Source organism: Symphalangus syndactylus, chromosome 4, assembly GCF_028878055.3.
Source record: "Symphalangus syndactylus isolate Jambi chromosome 4, NHGRI_mSymSyn1-v2.1_pri, whole genome shotgun sequence".
NCBI lineage: Eukaryota > Metazoa > Chordata > Mammalia > Primates > Hylobatidae > Symphalangus > Symphalangus syndactylus.
The window spans coordinates 163048590-163067720 of NC_072426.2; the positions used below are offsets into that span (position 1 = coordinate 163048590).

Genomic DNA, 19131 nt, shown 5'->3' on the forward strand with positions numbered 1-19131 from the left:
AGAAAAGAAACAAATAACATACCGGTGAGCTCCAACACCTCTGACAGCAGACTTTACAGTGGAAGCCCTACCGGCCAGGAGAGAGAAGCAATAAATATTTAAAGTACTAAAGGAAAAAAACTTTTACCTTAGAATAGCATATACAGGAAAATGTTCTTCAAATAAAAAGAAGAAATCCTGACTTCCAGACAAACAAAAGCTGAAGTATTATATGAATACCATGTCTGTCCTAAAGGAATGCTAGAGAGAACTTCAATCAGGAAGAAAAGGACATTAAAGAGCAATAAATGATCACCTGAAGGTAAAAAAAATCCTCACTGCTAATAGGATACAGAACAAAACAATATTATAACACTGTAACTGTGTGGTGTGCAAACTACTCTTATTCAAAGTAGGAATACTAAATAATATCTAATCAAAAGTAATAACTACAACATTTCAAGACATAGCACAATAAAATATAAATAGAAACAACAAAAAGTTTAAAAGTGAAGGGATGAGCACACCCGTCCTGAGCCGGCCGATGTGGTGGAAGCTCCGGAGCTCGGGAGCCGGGGAAGGCCAGGAGCATGGGCGGAAGGGAGGCCGCCCCGAGAACCGGAAGCCTGGGCAGGGGACGGAGGCCCCCAGCGCACCCCAGCAACAGCAGGGCGGCGCCACTTTGTTCCTGCGCGAGGCCTGGCCGCGGGCGACGGCGGGAAGCTCTGGGAGGCCGGCGGTGCTCGGTCGTAGAGGGAGACAATTGCCCGGGGACACGGACGAGCGGCTCTGAGGGTCCCAGATCCGAGCCCCGCTGCCCCGGGGTGGCGGTGACGCCTGGAGTCGGGCGGGCGTGGCTGGGCAGGGCTCTTGGGGCAGCCAGGCAGTGCTGCCGGCGTCTAGGCCACACCACCCTGAACGCGCCCCGTCTCCTCTGATCTCGTGAAGCTAAGCAGGGCCGGGCCTGGTTAGTACTTGGATGGATTCCACCTGGGAATAGCGGGTACCGTAGGCTTTTGACTTCCCGCTCCCTCCCTCTTTCCCCCTTTTGTCTCCGTGCTTCCCAACCTCCCCTCCTCCCTCCACCTTGTCTGCCCCTGCGCCCCAGCCGAAGCCCAGGACCTCCCCCTGAAGATCCGCCACTGCAGCACCGCCAAGCAGCAGCAACCCACCTCTTCCGACTCGCCGCAGCCCCACCAGGAGCCCGGCTCCAACCCAGGCGGACGGGACCCTGCGACCCCGAGGGCGCAGGCGCGGGTTCCCTGAGGTCCCGGGTGTCTTCCACGCTCCCGGGACGCCCAGACAATTCAATTCATCCAGCGCCGCCGCAACCGTCCAAGCCGGGGGAAGGGGCAGGCAGGGACAGCGGGTCCCACAGACGCCAGCCAAGACCTCCGCTCCGGAACCCGTGGGCTGCTTTCCCCGGGGGAAGGACATTGCCTTCACCAGCCACGAGGAAATCCGTCCCTGTGCACTTTGCCACCGACTTCGTGTAAACTCCAGTCCCGAGGACACGAGAGAGACCCAGGCCTGGCCCCGTGGACAGGCTCAGAGCCACGGCTCTCGCCAGAGGGTTGGGCGCACTCTACAAATCTGGGGGCCCACCGCACCAAGAAGACAGAAAGAAGCAAACAAAGGAAGGACTCTATGAAACGCACCCCTAAAGCAACCAACCAATCCAAGAAAATACATCTCAGGGCTCCGCTGGTTTTCCCGCGTGGGAGGCCCTGCCCCCCTGTTCTAGCCGGGCCTAAGCACCCTCCACCCCACCCCCGGCTGCTCAAGGGGGCCCTGTCTACCTGAGCCGAGCCTCCCTCTCCAAGGCTCTGTTGCTGTCGCTCTACAGCTCCTTCACCCTCTCCCTTTCTCTACTTCCCCCTCCACTTCGTGCTCTTCTGTCGCGCTCTCTTTCCCTCTCTCTCTCTCCCCTCCCCCACTGTCTGTCTCTCTCTCTCTCCCTCTGGTTCTATCTCTCCATTCCTCTCTTCCTTGTTCTCCTTCTGTAGCAGGAGGAGCCGCAGACAAAACCCCTCAGACACCGAGTTGTAGAAGCTTTATTCGGCTGGGATCATGGGTAGACCCACGTCTTCAAAAACCAAGCTCCCTGAGTAATTCCTGTCCCTCTTAAGGGCTTACAACTCTAAGGGGGTCTGCGTAAGAGGGTCGTGATCCATTGAGGAAGCAGAGGGTACTGACTGGGGGCTGTGTGCAGCGGTAATTAGATCAGAACAAAACAGGACAGGGATTTTCACAGTGCTTTCCTATACAATGTCTGTAATCTATACATAACATAACCGATTAGGTCAGGGGTAGATCTTTAACTACCAGGCCCAGGGTGTGGCACCGGGCTGTCTGCCTGTGGTTTTCATTTCTGCCTTTTAGTTTTTACTAAAAGGGGAGTGCCCATGTGTGTCTGTTTGGGAATGGGTTTGCTCGTGATTGTGGTGGGGAGTGTCTGGATGTCCGTCAGTACCTTTGTCCCAGGATCAGGCTGCCGACTCTATTGCCAGCACATGGGTGTCACAGTTGCTGTCATAGTCTCAGTACGCAGAAATTGGGCATAAGACAATATGAGGGGTGGTCTCCTCCCTTACTTCAAGCTACCTTTGTCTGTGTCTGTGTCTTTGTGTGTCCATGTGTGTGTGCCCGTGTGCGTCCGTGTGTGTGCCCGCACGCGTGCTCCCGTGTGTATGTGTGTGTGTCGGGGTGGGTTTGCTCGTGGTGGTGGGGTGTGTCTGGGTGTCCCATCAGCCCCTCTCTCCCGGGATCAGGCTGCCATGGCTCTAGTGCCATCGCGGGGCAAAGCAGGGCCTTGGCCACGGGCCGGATCTTCCTCGGGACAAGCGACAATGGTGTGGGCGTTGTGAGAAAAAGGGCCCGCGGGGGTGGGCCAGCTGTTCGCCCCTGGACAGCCCTGATGGCTCTGGGTGGGTGGGGCAAGAGGGGGCCTTGCAGGAACCGCGGCGAGGGATCCAAAACAATTTTTCCGCGGCAAGGGAGGGGATCCCAGGACCCTTGGCCCTGGGCCCTGACGCCTCAGAGCACACCCCGTCCTGAGCGGGCCCGATGTGTTGGAAGCTTGGGAGCTCACGAGCCTGGCAAGGCCTGGAGCGTCTGCGAAAAGGGAGGCCGCCTGGTGTGCCTGGAGCAGGGGACGGAGGCCTGTGGCTCTCCTGGGCTGCAGCAGGGCGGCGGTCCGGTGCGTGGTCTGGTCTGGCCGCAGGCGAAGACGGTGGCTCTGGGAGGCCGGCGGAAGGCGCAGCGCGGCAGCCGGCGGTGCTGGGGCCTTGATGGGGAGAGCTGCCAGGCCACGGGTGAGCGGCTCGGGGGCCCTGGATCTGAGGTCGGCGGCCCCGGGGTGGCAGTGACGCCTGGAGTCGAGCAGACGTGACTGGGACGGGCTCTTGTGGCAGCGAGGCGCCACTGCCGGCCTTTATGGCCACACCACCCTGAACGCACGGGATCTCCACTGATCTTGGAAGCTAAGCAGAGTCGGGCCTGGCTAGTACTTGGGATGCGAGACCCCCTGGGAATACTGGGTGCTGAAGGCTTTGGCTCCCCGCTCCCTCCCTCTTTCCCCCTTTTGTCGCCGTGCTTCCCAACCGCGCCTTGACTCTACTCCCACTTTTCCGCACGCCTGCGCTCCACAACGCATGGGCTGTTTTCCACCGGGGAAGGACATCGCCTTCGTCAGCCACCAGGAAAACCGTCCCTGTGCACTTGGATTTTCATTGCCACCGACTTCGTGTAAAATCCAGTCTCGGGGACATGAGAGAGACCCAGGTGTTGTGTCCTGTGAGCACGCTCGGCGTTATGGCTCCCGCCAGATGGACAGGCGCACTCTACAAATCTCGGAGCCTACCACATCAAGAAGACAGAAAGGGGCAAACAAAGGAAGGACCCTAAGAAACGCGCCCCTAAAGTAACCAACCAATCCAAGAGTAAGCAGGTCTCAGGGCTCAGTCCTCTGCCTTGGACGGCCCTGCCCCCCTGTTCTGGTCCAGCCCAGGCACCCTCCACCCCACCCCGGCCTGCTCAAAGGGGCCCTGTCTACGAGAGCAGAGCCTCCCTCTCCAAGGCTCTATCGCACTTGCTCTGCAGCCCCCTCACCCTCTCTCTTTCTCTTCTTCCCCCTCCACCTCTCGCTCTTCTGTCACCTTCTCTCCGTCTCTCCCCATCCTCTGTCTCTATCTCTGTCTCTTTCTCACCCTTTGTTTCGATCTCTCCATCCCTCTCTCCCTTGCTGTCCTTCAAGCTGTGTCTTTGTGTGTGTGTGTCCGTGCGTGTCGGTGTGTGCGTGTGTGCCGGCGCTCATGCGTGCGCCCGTGTGCATCTGTGTGTGTGCGGGGGGTGGGTTTGCTCTTGGTGCTGATGGGGTGTGTCTGGGTGTCCGTCAGCCCCTCTTTCCCGGGATCAGGCTTCGGGGGCTGTAGTGTCAGCCCGGGACAAAGCAGGGCCTTCCTGCCCCGTTGGCCACGGGCCGGGTCTTCCTCGGGACAAGCGACAATGGTGTAGGCGTTGTGAGAAAAAGGGCCCGCGGGGCTGGGCCGGCTGTTCGCCCCTGGGCAGCCCTGGCTTCTCTGGGTGTGTGGGGCAAGAGGGAGTCTTCCAGGAGGGGCGGCGAGGAATCCAAAATAATTTTTCCGCGGCAAGGCGGAGGACCAGAGGGGATCCCAGGACCGTGGGCCCTGGGCTCTGACGCCTGGGGTCACACCCCGTCCTGAGCAGGCCCCAAGTGTTGGAAGCTCCGAAGCTCGAGAGCCAGAGGAAGGCCTGGAGCGTCAGCTAAAGGGAGGCCGCCTGGAGAGTCCAGAGCCCTGGCAGGGGATGGAGGCCTCTGGCGCCTCCGCGGTCCCGCGCGTGGTCTGGCCGCCGGCGACAGCGGGACGCTCTGGGAGGCCGGCGGAAAGCGCAGCGCGGCGACTGGTGGTGCTTGGGCGTATAGAGGGGGAGAGCAGCCCGGCCCCGGGCAAGCGGCTCCTGGGCGCCTGATCCCAGCCTCGCGGCCCCGGGTTGGTGGTGACGCCTGGAATCAGGCGGGCATAGCTGGACCGGGCTCTTGGACCAGCCAGGCGCCACTGCCATTGTCTACGGCCATACCACTCTGAACACGAGAGAAACCCAAGCCGCGGCCCGTGGGCACCCTCGGCGCCACTGCTCCCGCCACAGGGAGGGGCGCACTGGACAACTTTCAGGGCCCGCAGCACCAAGAGGACAGGGAGGAGCCAGCAAAGGAATGACGCTACGAAACGCACCCCCAAAGCAACCAATCAATCCAAGTAAAAACACGTCTCAGGGCTCCCTTGATTTTCCCGCGTGGGCGGCCCTGCCCCCCTGTTCTAGCCCGGCCCAGGCAGCCTCCACCCTACCCTGGCCAAAGGGGCCCCTGTCTACCAGAGCAGAGCCTCCCTCTCCAAGGCTCTCCCTCTCTAGCTCCCTCACCTTCTCCCTTTCTCTACTTCCCTCTCCACCTCTCTCTCTCTCTCTCTCTCTCTCTCTCGCATTTTTACCAGTCCCTCTCTGTCTCTCTCTCTATTGCTGTTTCTCTCTCTCCTTCCGTTTCTATCTTTCCATCCCTCTGTCCTTTGCTCTTCTTCAAGCTGCGTCTTTGGGTGTCTGTGTGTGTGCTTGTGTTCCCGCGCGTGCGCCCGTGTGTGTCTGTGTGTTTGGGAATGGGTTTGCTAGTGATTGTGGTGGGGTGTGTCTGGCTGTCCCTCAGTACCTTTGTCCTGGGATCAGGCTGCCAACTCTATTGCCAGCGCGTGGGTGTCACAGTTGCCGTGATAGTCTCACACACGCAGGTGTGTGGATCTCGTTCATTTTCATGTAGACAACGAGAGCGAAACCACAGAGACAAGAAACCTCCCGTGCATCACGGCCTGACGATGGGATTCCTGCTTCCTGCAAAATGGGGAGTCTCTAATACAGCCTGTTTGAAACTGGAAAGGAGAGCACCGACACGAAGCTGGTCTTCCACGCATCCCTGGAAGGTTCTGGGTCCCCACAGAGCTCGAGAAACAAACAGTCAACACGGTCACGCTTTTGGGGGCGGGGGGGGCAGAGACTTGAGCAACAGGCACCTCTGCAGAGGGCAAAGAAACGTGGAATCCAGAATCACGCTTTAGTTGGCCTGAGTGTGACTCTGTGTGGATGTGACTATCCGTCTCGCGCTCTGTTGCAGGGCTCAACGTGGGGATATGTCATCTGTGAACCATGTGGAGGAAAAACGGACAACCACCCGAGTCTCGGCTCATTGCTCTGTGGAGAATTCGCTCATTCCTTCGGAAACGGAATTGGTCTGAATTGCTCCGGGATGAAGTAATCCAGGCTGGCGATCGGAGGGCCGTTCTATTACGCAGCACGATGACTATAGCTAATAATAATGTACAGTTTATTCTATAATAGCTTGAAGCGAGGATTTTGAACTCTATTAGCACAAGGAAATAAATGTTTAAAGTGTTAAATATGCTAATTACTCTGGTTCGATCACTGTACAGTGTATATGGTACAACGTGATGCAGTGAAACATCATATAATTAACATAATTATACATGTTTGTGGAGTACAGTGTGATGTTTCACTGCATCTCACTGTACCGTGTAGTATGATGCAGTGACACATCATGTAATTAACACATGATAGTTATATATGTTTACGGAGTACAATGTTATGTTTCACTGCATCTCACTGTACCGTGTAGTATGATGCAGTGACACATCATGTAATTAACACATGATAGTTATATATGTTTACGGAGTACAATGTTATGTTTCACTGCATCTCACTGTACCGTGTAGTATGATGCAGTGACACATCATGTAATTAACACATGATAGTTATATATGTTTACGGAGTACAATGTTATGTTTCACTGCATCTCACTGTACCGTGTAGTATGATGCAGTGACACATCATGTAATTAACACATGATAATTATACATGTTTACGGAGTACAATATTATGTTTCACTGCATCACACTGTACCATGTAGTATGATGCAGTGACACATCACACTGTAGCCCATAAATATTACTGGTTCAGCAGGGAACTGTAGGACACAGAGCAGCTCCAGGTTAGCCATGACAAGCAGCTTCACCTGTGTGAGGTAGCGAGAGGGGAAGGGCCCTGTGCTCGGCTGAGAGTTGATCCCTGACCCCATCCACTTTGACTGCTAGGTGCCAGCAGAGGTCAGGGACCCCTAACTTCAGGCAGAGGCAGGAAGCAAGGTTATTGCCTCTTTTTTTTTTTTTTTTTTTTTGAGAGAGTCTCACTCTATCACCCAGGCTGGAGTGCAGTGGTGCGATCTCGGCTCACTTCAACGTACGTAGAGGTGTACGTCAGAATCACACCTGCAGGAAGGTCCCTGGGTGATATTAACAATCCCACATAGAGGTGCACGTCAGAATCACACCTGCAGGAAGGTCCCTGGATGAGATTAACAATCCCACATAGAGGTGTACGTCAGAATCACACCTGCAGCAAGGTCCCTGGGTGAGATTAACAATCCCACATAGAGGTGTACGTCAGAATCACACCTGCAGGAAGGTCCCTGGGTGAGACTAACAATCCCACATAGAGGTGTATGTCAGAATCACACCTTCAAGAAGGTCCCTGGGTGAGATTAACAATCCCACATAAGTGCCGGTTCTGGGTGTTAGAGTCAACGCCTCCTGTATGTTTCGTCTATGTACATAAGTCACAATCTCAATGGTGGAATGGATTTTTCCATGACAGGCTTAATGCCTTTTGAATATTAAGTTATCTTAGTGGAGTCACAGCCTCACAAGTGTTTTGGATCTTGATCAGGGAGTCACAAACCCACCTGTGGACAACATCCACTTATGAGAGCCAACTTTCCAACTTTTGACTGCCTCTGGGTGTGAGATTCAGAACCTCAATTATGGGCTGTGTTCGTGTGGGAGAATGACAATTTTGACTGATGGCTGGGCTCAGGCAGGAGCCTTTCATCCTGCAGCGGTTGATATAAATGATATGTCACAATACCCAAAATATGCTGGGTGCAGGCAAAAGAGGAGAGTCATATTAGCTGGTTTCTAGGTCCAGCTATATGTCACCACGTCCGTTTCAGGCAGGGCTAAGGCAGAAGTGGAGAGTCAGAGCTAAAGAAATGTCACAAAGTCGCTGTGGGTAAGGCCTATGCATAAGAATTGCATCACCTAGTCATTGAACCCAGCCATATATTACAATATACAATGTACACAGGGCCCAGGCAAGAAAGAAAAGTATATCACACAGGTACTGGGTCCAGCAATGTTTCACAATACCCCCTGAGGGGAGGCTCCAGGCGACAGGGTAACATTACCTAAATGAAGTGTCCAGAGGGATGTTTCAATGCCCCTGGTGAGTAGGATTTTGAAAAACGAGAAGTTACATAACCTAGGGGCCAGGCCTAGCTATGTGTCACATTCATTTCCAAGACAGAGCCCAGGCATGAGAGAAAAGTCACATCATGTAGGTACTGGGCAAAGTAATATGTCACAATCCTTACTGTGAGCAGGCCCTAGGAAGAAGTAGAGAGTCACATAGTCTAGATGATGGGCCCAGAGGTATTTGACAATGACTCCTGTAGGTCGGGACCAGGCAGAAGAATCACTTCACCGTGTGCTGTGCCCAGTTGCAGGGAGAAGAGTCACATCATCCTGGTGCTTGGCCCAAAGGTATGTCACAATCTCTTATGGGCAATGCTCAGGTAAGAGAGGAGAGTCACATCAAATAGGTAATGGACCCAGAGGTATGTCACAAGGCCTTCTGTGAACTTGATCCAGGCAGAAGATTCATATCACCTTGGTGCTAAGCCCAGCAACATGTCACAATCCCTTCTGTGTAAAGGGACCAGACAGGAAAAGAGAATCACATTACCTGGCCAATGAGCACAGAGATCTGTCACAATGCCCCTCATAGGCAGGGCCCAGGCAGAGGAGTTACATCACCTGGGTAGTGGACCCAGCTATATACCAGAGTGTCCCATATGGGCACAAGCCAGAGAGTCACATAACCTGGGTGCCAGGCCAAGCTATATAGAACAACGCTTCCTGTGGGCAGCGCCAAGGCAGAAGAGGAGACTCACATCACCTGGGTGCAAGGTCTAGCGATAGGTCAAAATGCTCACTGTGTGCAGTGCCAAGGAAGGAGAATAGAGTTACACTCTCAAGGTGCTTGATCCAGCAATATGTTAATATCCCATCTGTGGGCTGGGTCCATGCAAGAGCGTCAAGTCACTCAGGTGCTAGGCACTGGGAAATTTCACCATGAAACCTGCAGAATGGTCCGGGAAGGAGATTAACAATCAAACCACTGTCGCAGTTGTAGGCATGACATTCAACACCTCTTGTATGTTGGGTCTAAGCCCATGAGTAACCATCTCAACACCAGACTGGATTTGTGCATGAGAGCCTCAATTCCTCTGCAGACTGTGTCACCTTAGTGAAGTCACAGCCTCACTGTTGTGCTGAACCTTGGTCTGAGAGTCACCAACCCATGAGTATCCATATATGTCAACTTTTCCCACCTTTGACTGACTACAGGTGTGAGATTCCGAACCTCAACAGTGACCTGTGTTCATGTGAGAGGATGACAATATTTACTGCTGGCTGGGTGTGCATATGAATGCCACAATCTCACCTGTGTGCTCAGCCCAGTTAGCATGCTCTATGTACTACCCAATGGCACTATACAGTATGAATGAGAGTTGCAATCAACTTTGAGGCCTTCCTGCTGGACCTTCCTGCAGGTGTGATTCTGACGTACACCTCTATGTGGGATTGTTAATCTCACCCAGGCACCTTCCTGCAGGTGTGATTCTGACGTACACCTCTATGTGGGATTGTTAATCTCACCCAGGGACCCATGATCGTGCCTGAGGCATTAAGCCCGGGTATGAGAGTCAACATCATTACAATTAACTAGGTCAGGATAGGAGAGTCCTCCCTTGCCTATAAGCTGGGTTTAGAAATGAGCCACCATTTCAACTCTGGTTGAATGTTTATATATGAACACGGGCCTAGCACCAAGGTGATGTGAGTCTCTGGCCTAGACACTTCAAGCAGGAGGCAATGTGACATATCTCTGGGCCTAACAACTATTTGATGTGACCTGCTTTTTTACCTGAGCTTTTCCCATAAAAGAGATGTGACATATGTCTAGACCCAGCATCTAGGTGATGTGGCTCTACTTTTTTGACTAAGCCCTGTGTATTTTTGGTATTCTGACATATCCCTGGACCTAACATCTAGAAGATAAGAAGATCCAGCATGGGCCCACCTAAAAAGTTTTTGTGACATATTTCTATGTTAATACCTTGGCAATGTGACTCTCCTCTCTTACCTGGGCTTTGCCCATAAGACAGATTGTTACGTACCTCTGCAGCAAACACCTAAATGCAGTGACTCTTCTTTCTTACCTGGGTCATGCCCGCAGATGAAAGCGTGGCTTATCGCTGTGTCCACACACCAGTTATGTGATTATTCTTCCTGATCTCTGCTCACAGGAGCCGTTGTGACTTATTCCTGGGCCCAGAAACTATTTAATATGACTCTCTTCTATTACCTTAACTTTGTGCATAAGTTGTGACATATCTCTGGGTCCAGCACTTAGGTGATGTGACTCCTTTTGTGCATTGACTACGCCCACAGGAAGGAGGCTGATTTATTGCTGTGTTGAGAGCTGATGTGATACCTTGGTCCTTGTCTTCTTAGTTTATAATAATTTAAACAAGAGACACACAGAAAAGAAGTACAGCAGAATTTATTGGAAAAGAAAAAAAATTGAAAGTTAAGTGCAGAATACAGTACACGGTGACACATGGTGAGAGAGATATTCCAGGGTGGGCTGCTCATAAGAGTGAGGTGGCGTGGATTGTCGCTGGAGAAACCCCCTTATGGGAGTTTTACATTATTATTAATGAGGAGGGGGAAGAGGAGCTGCTAGTAAGCCTGTTCTGAGTGGTCTTCTGGGTGCACATATGCAGTAGCTGTACATGCTTATTCATATTTTGCATGTCTCATTGGCATCTTAGACCTCTAGCCAGGAGTGTATTTTTGTTTGTTTGCTTGAGACACAGTTTCGCTCTGTTGCCTAGGCTGGAGTGCAGCTGTGCAATCTCTGCTCACTGCAACCTCTGCCTCCCAAGTTCAAGCCATTCTCGTGCCTCGGCCTCCTGAGTAGCTGGGATTACAGGCATGCACCACCATACCTGGCTAATTTTTGTATTTTTAGTCAAGACGGGGTTCCACTATGTTGGCCAGTCTAGTCTTGAGCTTCCGGTTTCAATTGATCCATTCTTCCCAGCCTCCCAAAGTGCTGGGAGCACAGGTGTGAGCCACCGTGCCCAGCTGGGGGGTGTATTTTTTGCTATTAAAATAAGCAAAAGTTAAGTTTGAGGACAGGTAAAATCAAAATGCACATGCTCTCTAAAACAGAAAGTCCTTCATGAAGATAGCTTTGCTTGAATGAGCCAAATTACGAAGCTTCATGCGAATGCTGAAGCTTATTGTGTGGGCTGGACAGTCACCACAGTTTCAATGAAGGGGTGGCCCCCCCTTCCTCACCTGTGGGTGTTTCTCGTCAGGTGGAACGAGAGACTGAGAAAAGAAAGAGACACAGAGACAAAGTATAGAGAAAGAAAAGTGGGCCCAGGGGACCGGCACTCAGCATACGGAGGACTCACACCGGCACTGGTCTCTGAGTTCCCTCAGTATTTATTGATCATTATCTCCACCATCTGGGAGATGGGGATGTGGCAGGACAATAGGGTAATAGTGGCGAGAGGGTCAGCAGGAAAACATGTGAACAAATGTGTCTGTATCATAAACAAGGTTAGAAAAGTTGCAGTGCCTTAGGCTGGGCGCGGTGGCTCACGCCTGTAATCCCAGCACTTTGGGAGGCTGAGGCAGGTGGATCATGAGGTCAGGGGATCGAGACCATCCTGGCTAACTCAGTGAAACCCCGTCTCTACTAAAAATACAAAAAATTAGCCGGGCGAGGTGGCAGGCGCCTGTAATCCCAGCTGTCGGGAGGCTGAGGTAGGAGAATGGCCTGAACCCGGGAGGCGGAGCTTGCAGTGAGCCGAGATCGCGCCACTGCACTCCAGCATGGGCAACAGAGCCAGACTGCATCTCAAAAAAAAAAAAAAAAAAAGAAAAGTTGCAGTGCCTTGATGTGTACGTATACAAACATCTCGGTGCATTAAAGAACAGTATTGCCACCAGCATGTCTCAACGCCAGCCCTAAGGCTGTTTTCTCCTATCTCAGTGAATAGAACATACAATTGGGTTTTACACCGAGACATTCCATTGCCCAGGGACGAGCAGGAGACAGATGCCTTCCTCTTATCTCAACTGCAAAGAGGTCTTCCTCTTTTACTCATCCTCCTCAGCACAGACCATTTATGGGTGTCGGGCTGGGGGATGTTCAGGTCTTTCCCTTCTCAGGAGGCCATATCTCAGACTGTCACATGGGGAGAAACCTTGGACAATACCTGGTTTTCCTAGGCAGAGGTGCCTGTGGCCTTCCGCAGTGTTTTGTGTCCCTGGGTACTTGAGATTAGGGAGTGGTGATGAATTTTAACAAGCATACTGCCTTCGAGCACTTTTTTAACAAAGCACATTCTGCATAGCCCTAAATCCATTAAACCTTGAGTCAACACAGCATAAGTCTCTGTGAGCACAGTGTTGGGGCTAGGGTTACAGATTAACAGCATCTCAAGGCAGAAGAATTTTTCTTAGTACAGAGCAAAACGGAATCTCTTATGTCTACTTCATTCTACATAGACACTGTAAGAGTCTGATCTCTCTTTCTTTCCCCCACATTTCTGTATCCTGAGATCATGGTTATTTTCTTGACTATCTATTCTGCCTCAATTTCCCCCCAAGAGATCTTAGGGTCATAATCATATTGGAGGTTGAGGGGCTAGATCATTTTTTCTGGAGCTGTTTCCCGCTGAGTGGGTGTTATTTCTGCCTAGCCTGGGCCCTAAAGTTTCTTCCTGTGTGATCTAACCGGGAGTAAACCGTGTCATTCATGGAACCAGTGGCCAAGATGTTGGCAGCCAAAGGTTGAAATCCTTGCAAAACCATCCTGCAAACATGGAGTTGCCGTAAGCAAGAGAGCAAGAAATCAGTTAACATTTTAAACAAAATTGGAACAAAAGTAAAAGCTGAAAGTATAGTAATGGCTGTTACTATTAAAAAGAGTAAGGCAGGTAATAGACATTGCTTTCATGTTCCCATGAAAGTTCCTAGAGATTCAACTTTGTCTGCCTGGGTGATGACATTATTAATATTTTCTTGGACTAAATCAGGCTGATTGATCTCAAAAACAGCTTTCTTCTTTTAGATATAAACATGCTCCTCTTTGCCCTGCTGGGAGAAGATCCCAGGCTCTTTGGTTTTGTCGGACTGCAGTGGCCATGGAGTCCAGATGTTGTTGAAGTCTATTGAGGTCCTCTGCTGCTTGTTGCGGACCCATTGAGGTTTTCTGAGATAGTTTCTACTGGATTCCCAAGGCGCCACCTTATGGTGACATTTATGCTGCAAAAGTATTTTGCATTAAAATGATGAAAGCGACAAACTTTTTAAAGTATTTTCTATTTTTTGCTAATAAGCAAAATTTCGTGCTTTAAGTTGGCAGCAGTCATTCGGTCCATTTATGGATGGTACAGTGAATGGTGGTCAAAGTTAGAGCCTGGAAGTCTTCAGTAAATGCGCTGAATTTGTCTGAGGGCCATCAGAGTTGTTGCTTATATTGGATTAGATCATTTATTGAGAGTAGAACAAGCACTCTGATGGTCCTCTCTCCATTTGGGACTTTCTGTAAGGGGAGCAATTTTTCTGGCCCTGGATGGTGTGAAGTCCCACTGTGAGTAACTGCAGCTGGGCTGGTCTTTATTATCCCTGGCAAAGGCCGATGGAGAGGAGCATAAGGAGGAGGTAAAACAAGCTTAGATTCTACAGAAGACTATGATTGTGTGGGGATGCTGGGGATTCTAAAGGAGATGTGGGCCTCTGAGGGCCCCTGTCTGGAGCTGGTGTTGGGCTGTGGGGTCTGGGCTCCCTTCCCCTTAATAAGAGATTATCTTCTAATGCTTCTGAGGGGCTTTCTGGCTTACTAGGCTGTAGCCCACAGGTGCTGCATAGAGCTGGGTTTTGTTGTCAGGCCATAAAGGCTTGCATATAGGATACTTCAGACCATTTTCCATGATTTCTACAGAAAAGATCTAGCTGTAGGGTGGAGTTAAAGTTCACAGTCTCATTCTCCAGCCATGTTTTTTCAGCTAATCTGTAGGCAGGCTAAATAGTGTTACAAAAGAAAAGGGTTTCTTTTTTCTAAGTTCATTTAGCCAAAAGCTGTTCTAATTTTTAGATACACATCCCAGGGGTGTTTCAGTGACAGTAGAGGAAGCGGCTCCCATGGTGCCGAGAGAATCCTGCAACGACAGAACATTTACTGAAGTCCAGGAGGCTGTGGGCATCCTCATGAGCCAAGTGGAACCACCAGGTGTCCAGCGCATCCCCTCGAAACCCCATTAACTGAAGCTCTAGGAGGTCATAGGCATTTGCCATACACCGTCCTAGCTCCCCCCAGCGGTGGACATCTCCAGCCCTACCGAGATGACCCCCACTGCTGGCTGGGGGCAGATGTCTGGCTGACAAGCCTTGCACCAATTCACTGGTTTGCCATTTGTGATGCCCAATTATAACACCTGGAATGCTCAGATGCAATCCCTATTACTGGGCAGCTACATGACTGTGCATCTTTTGTTCAGCAAAGAAAGCCTGTTGAAGAACAATTTCAAGGAGCTGGGAAGTGCTAAAGCCTGAAGGGACAGGGTTCTCTGAATGTGCGGCTCAAAACAAAACAAAAATTTTGTAAACAGAAAACCTGACCAGAAAATACATTACAATAGCCACTAGGTGGCGATAGAGTATTGCTGAAGGGACAGCAAACAATAAGCTGAGTCTGAACTGTGGCCAAAAAGATGTGAAACTAAGAAGCAAGGTAGCCCAAATATGAAATGTTGAGGGCAACCCATGTGGTTAGTGTATTTATCGATACTACAGAAGCAGCAGCCAAAAGGAGAGCGGACATATATTCTCTCTCTAAAGAATACTTAAAAACGTTTCCCCCAGAACTCTACTGAAACAGCGCTGGAACAAGCAGCGCTAGTTAACCAAGTACTCTGGAGCTACCATAGTATTCACTGCAAGTAAAGGGAAACTGAAATTAATGAAGCAGACAAACCTCTCCCCAGGTCATGGCACCAGAAATGTTGATGGCCGATGTAATACCTTGGTTCTTATCTTCTTAGTTTAAAAGAATTTAAACAAGAGACACACAGCAAAAGAAGTACAGCAAAATTTATTGCAAAAAAAAGGAGAATATTTTGAAAATTAAGGGCAGAATAGATGGTACAGTCTGAGAAAGAGATTCCAGGGCAGCCTGCTCATAAAAATGAGACAGCATTAATTATTGCTGGAGAAACCCTCTTTATGGGAGTTTTGCATGATTATTCACAAGAAAGCGGAAAGAAGTGTCACAGTAACATGTTCTGACTGGTCTTCTGGGTGCACATGTGCAGTAGCTGTACATGTTTGTGCATACATTGCATGTCGCATTAGCATCTTAAATCTCCACCCAGGAATGTGTTTTTTACTATTAAAATGAACAAAGGGTCAGCTCGAAGACAGATAAATCAAAATGCAAATGCTTTCTAGAAGTAAAAGTCCCTACTGAAGATAGCAGGTTTCAAATGACCCCAAGAGCTCCACATTTGTTCCTGAGGTATCAGGTCCCATTTCTGTCTCTGAGACACTGGCAAGCCAGGCCTGACTTGAGATGAGACCAGTGATTTCAAGTGTAAAATGCCTAAATAGTCAGCAGCTTCAGATTGCATTTTGGAGCTTGTCCACTTAAATGGGTTGATGAAAATGGGTCACAAGACTCACGCCTCAGAAATGAGGTTTTCTCCTTTGCTTTTAGCAGATTTTGTGCAACCCAATAATTAACCTTTCTGATGCCTAGACTTTCACATTCGTGAAAAAGGGGCCTTTGAGAGTGACATTTCCAGGAAGCCACAGCCCTTTTCATCCCCTGCAGAGCTCTGAAGCTGCTCACAAGCAGGCCAGGTGGAAGGTTTCTCTAAAAAACGGTTGAGTGCGTGCTCTGTGTAGAGAAAAAAAGAGGGCTGCCGCACAATGGACAGTGTCTCGGACATCAGGAAAGTTTCCACAGCAGTTTAGGAAAGAAGGCAGCGCCCTGGGCTGCAGAAGACATAATGCTCTGGAAAGAACCCTGGGTGCACCTGAAAGAGGAACCTGAGAAGGATAGGGCCAGTCGGGTGGGGACAACCCGCCCGATTTGGGAAAAGGTAAGACATCTTCGTAGGGTAATACCCTCCTCAATGCTCAGCCCAGACCTGCCCGCCAGGTGCACCTCTGTACTCACTCTCCTTGCAAAGAGTCGGCATAGCCTCAGAACTCAGCAGTGCTTTCGACTCCGGGAAGTCCACACCGCTCTGCCCCTCCCTCCAGGGCTATGCACCCCGGATCCCGGTACATGCTGGGATTATAGTTCCGAAGCCTACCTACAAACAGGCTGAGAGTAGTTAACGAACTACAGCTCCCAGCATATTAGGTGCGGTGCGTACCACTCTACCCCTTCTTCCAGGGCAGCGCCTCGCCCTGGAGCCTGGCGCATGCTGGGATTGTAGTCCTGTAGCCCTTTGACCAAAGAGTTGAGAGTGTTTATGAGAATACATCTTCCAGCAATCCTAGGGAGGCGCACACAGCCCGGTCTCTTCCTCCAGTGACACGCATTGTCCCTGAGACTGGTGCATGCTAAGATTGTAGTCCTACAGCTCTTTGAGGAAAGGATTGGAAGTGTTTATGAGCATATATCTCCCAGCAAGCCTAGGGAGAGGCACACAGCCCTGCCTCTTTTTCCAGTGACCCGCACTGTCCCTGACCCCGGTGCATACTGGGATGGTAGTCCTGTAGCCACGGGACCGGAAAGTCTGGGAGTCTTTATGAAACTACATCTCCCAGCAAGTAGAAGGAGGGGCCCAAGGTCCAGTCTCTTCCTCCAGAAATGCGCACTGTCCCTGAGCTGGTGCATGCTGGGATTGTAGTCTTGCAGCCCACTGATGAAAGGGCAGAGAGTGTTTATGAGACTACATCTCCCAGCAAGCCCACCGAGGTGCGTACAGCCCTGCCTCTTCCTCCAGCGACACACACTTTCCCTGAGCCCGGTGCATGCCAGGATTGTAGTGCTGCAGCCCTGTGACCAAAGGGCTGGGATTGTTGATGAGACTGCATCTCCCAGCAAGACCAGCAAGACGTGCAGAGCCTTGTCTCTTCCTCCAGTGATTAGCGCACTCTCCCTGAGCCTGGTGCATACTGGGATTGCAGTCCTGCAGCCCTGTGACCAAAGAGCTTTGTTATAGTTATCTGTGAAGTATTCAACAAACTATTTTACTTAATTATTACTGGAAGCCAGAACCTCAGTTGCGTTCACTTTTTGGATTTTGTAGAAGTGAAACTGTATAATATGTATACTTTTACATCTACTTTCTTCTATGCAACATTGTAGTTACGATATTAATTCATGATATTGCAGATAGCTATAGTTTGTTTATTTAAAAATTATTTTTTACATTATGGTAAAGTATACATAAAATTAACCATTTTAGCGATTTTAAGTGTGCAGCTCAGAAAAATTAACTATATTCACATTGTTTTGCATCTATCATTCCCATTCATAGGGACCTTCTTTCAACTTGCAGAAACAAAACTCTATACCCATTAAATAAGCTCCTTTTTACTCCCCCTCTAGCTCCTAGGAACCACTCTTATACTTGGGTTTCTAGAATTTAACTAAGTATCTCATAAGTGGAATGATTCAGTATTTGTCCTTTTATGACTGGCTTATGTCACTTTGCACAATGTCCTTAAGGTTCAAGCATGACGTATCATGTGTCAGAATTTCCTATTTTACATAGCTGAATAATATTCCACTGTATGTATAAATCACATTTTATCTATTTATTCATTGATGATAATTCAAACAACACGAGTAATTCAAACATCTTTTTGGTGATGTGAGTAATGCTGCTATGAACCTAGGTGTACATGTATGATTTTCTGTCTTTGCTTTCATATCTTTTGCTGCATACCCAGATGTGAAATTGCTGGATCGTATAGTGATTTATGTGTAAATTTTTTAGTTACTATGTTGTTATTTTATAGCAGCTGCAGCATTTTACATTTCCACCAACAGTGTACAAGGGTTCTAATTGCTCCACATCCTCACCAACACTTGCAATTTTCTGTTTTGTTTTTTTTTTCTTTTGGTAGTAGCTATGCTGATGGGTATTAAGTGGTATGTCATTTGGGGTTAGATCTGCATTTCACTAATGATGAGTTTTGTTGAGCATCTTTTCATGCGCTTATTAGCCACTTTACATAATTTTTAGAGAAATGTCTGCTTAAGTTTTTGCCAGTATTTTAAACAACTAGTTTGTTTTATTGTTGCTGAATTGTTCTTTGCGTATTCTGGATAGAGTCTTATTCGTCTATTTTTCTTTTCTTTCTTGTGTTTTGGGTGTCCTGTTAAAAAAAAAACTGCCAAATCCAGTGTTATGACAGGTTTCCCTTATATTTTATTCTAAGAATTTTGTAGTTTTAGCTCTTACATTTAGGTATTTGATCTAGTTAGTTAATTTTTTCTTATGGTATAAGTGAAGGGCCCAGGTTCATTCTTTTACATGTGGGTACCCAATTTCCCCAGCACCAATTGTTGGGATGACAGTTCTTGGCTGGGTGTGGTGGCTCACGCCTTTAATCCCAGCACTTTGGGAGGCTGAGGTGGGCGGATCATGAGGTCACGAGATCGAGACCATCCTGGCTAACACGGTGAAACACCATCTCTACTAAAAAAATACAAAAAATTAGCCAGGCTTGGTGACGGGCACCTGTAGTCCCAGCTACTTCGGATGCTGAGGCAGAAGAATGTCATGAACCTGGGAGATGGAGCTTGCAGTGAGGCGAGATTGCCCCACTGCACTCCAGTCTGAGTGACAGAGCGAGACTCTGTCTCAAAAAAAAAAAAAATTCTTTTCTCATAAAAGTCATTTGACCA

The 19131-nt window shown here is 49.6% G+C and overlaps 1 pseudogene; it reads right to left on the bottom strand.

The window, feature by feature from the left end:
* The window catches only part of LOC129481355 (tubulin beta-8 chain-like), a 33531-nt pseudogene extending 32948 nt beyond the window's left edge, over positions 1 to 583 (bottom strand).
* Between the last annotated feature and the right edge of the window lie 18548 nt (positions 584 to 19131).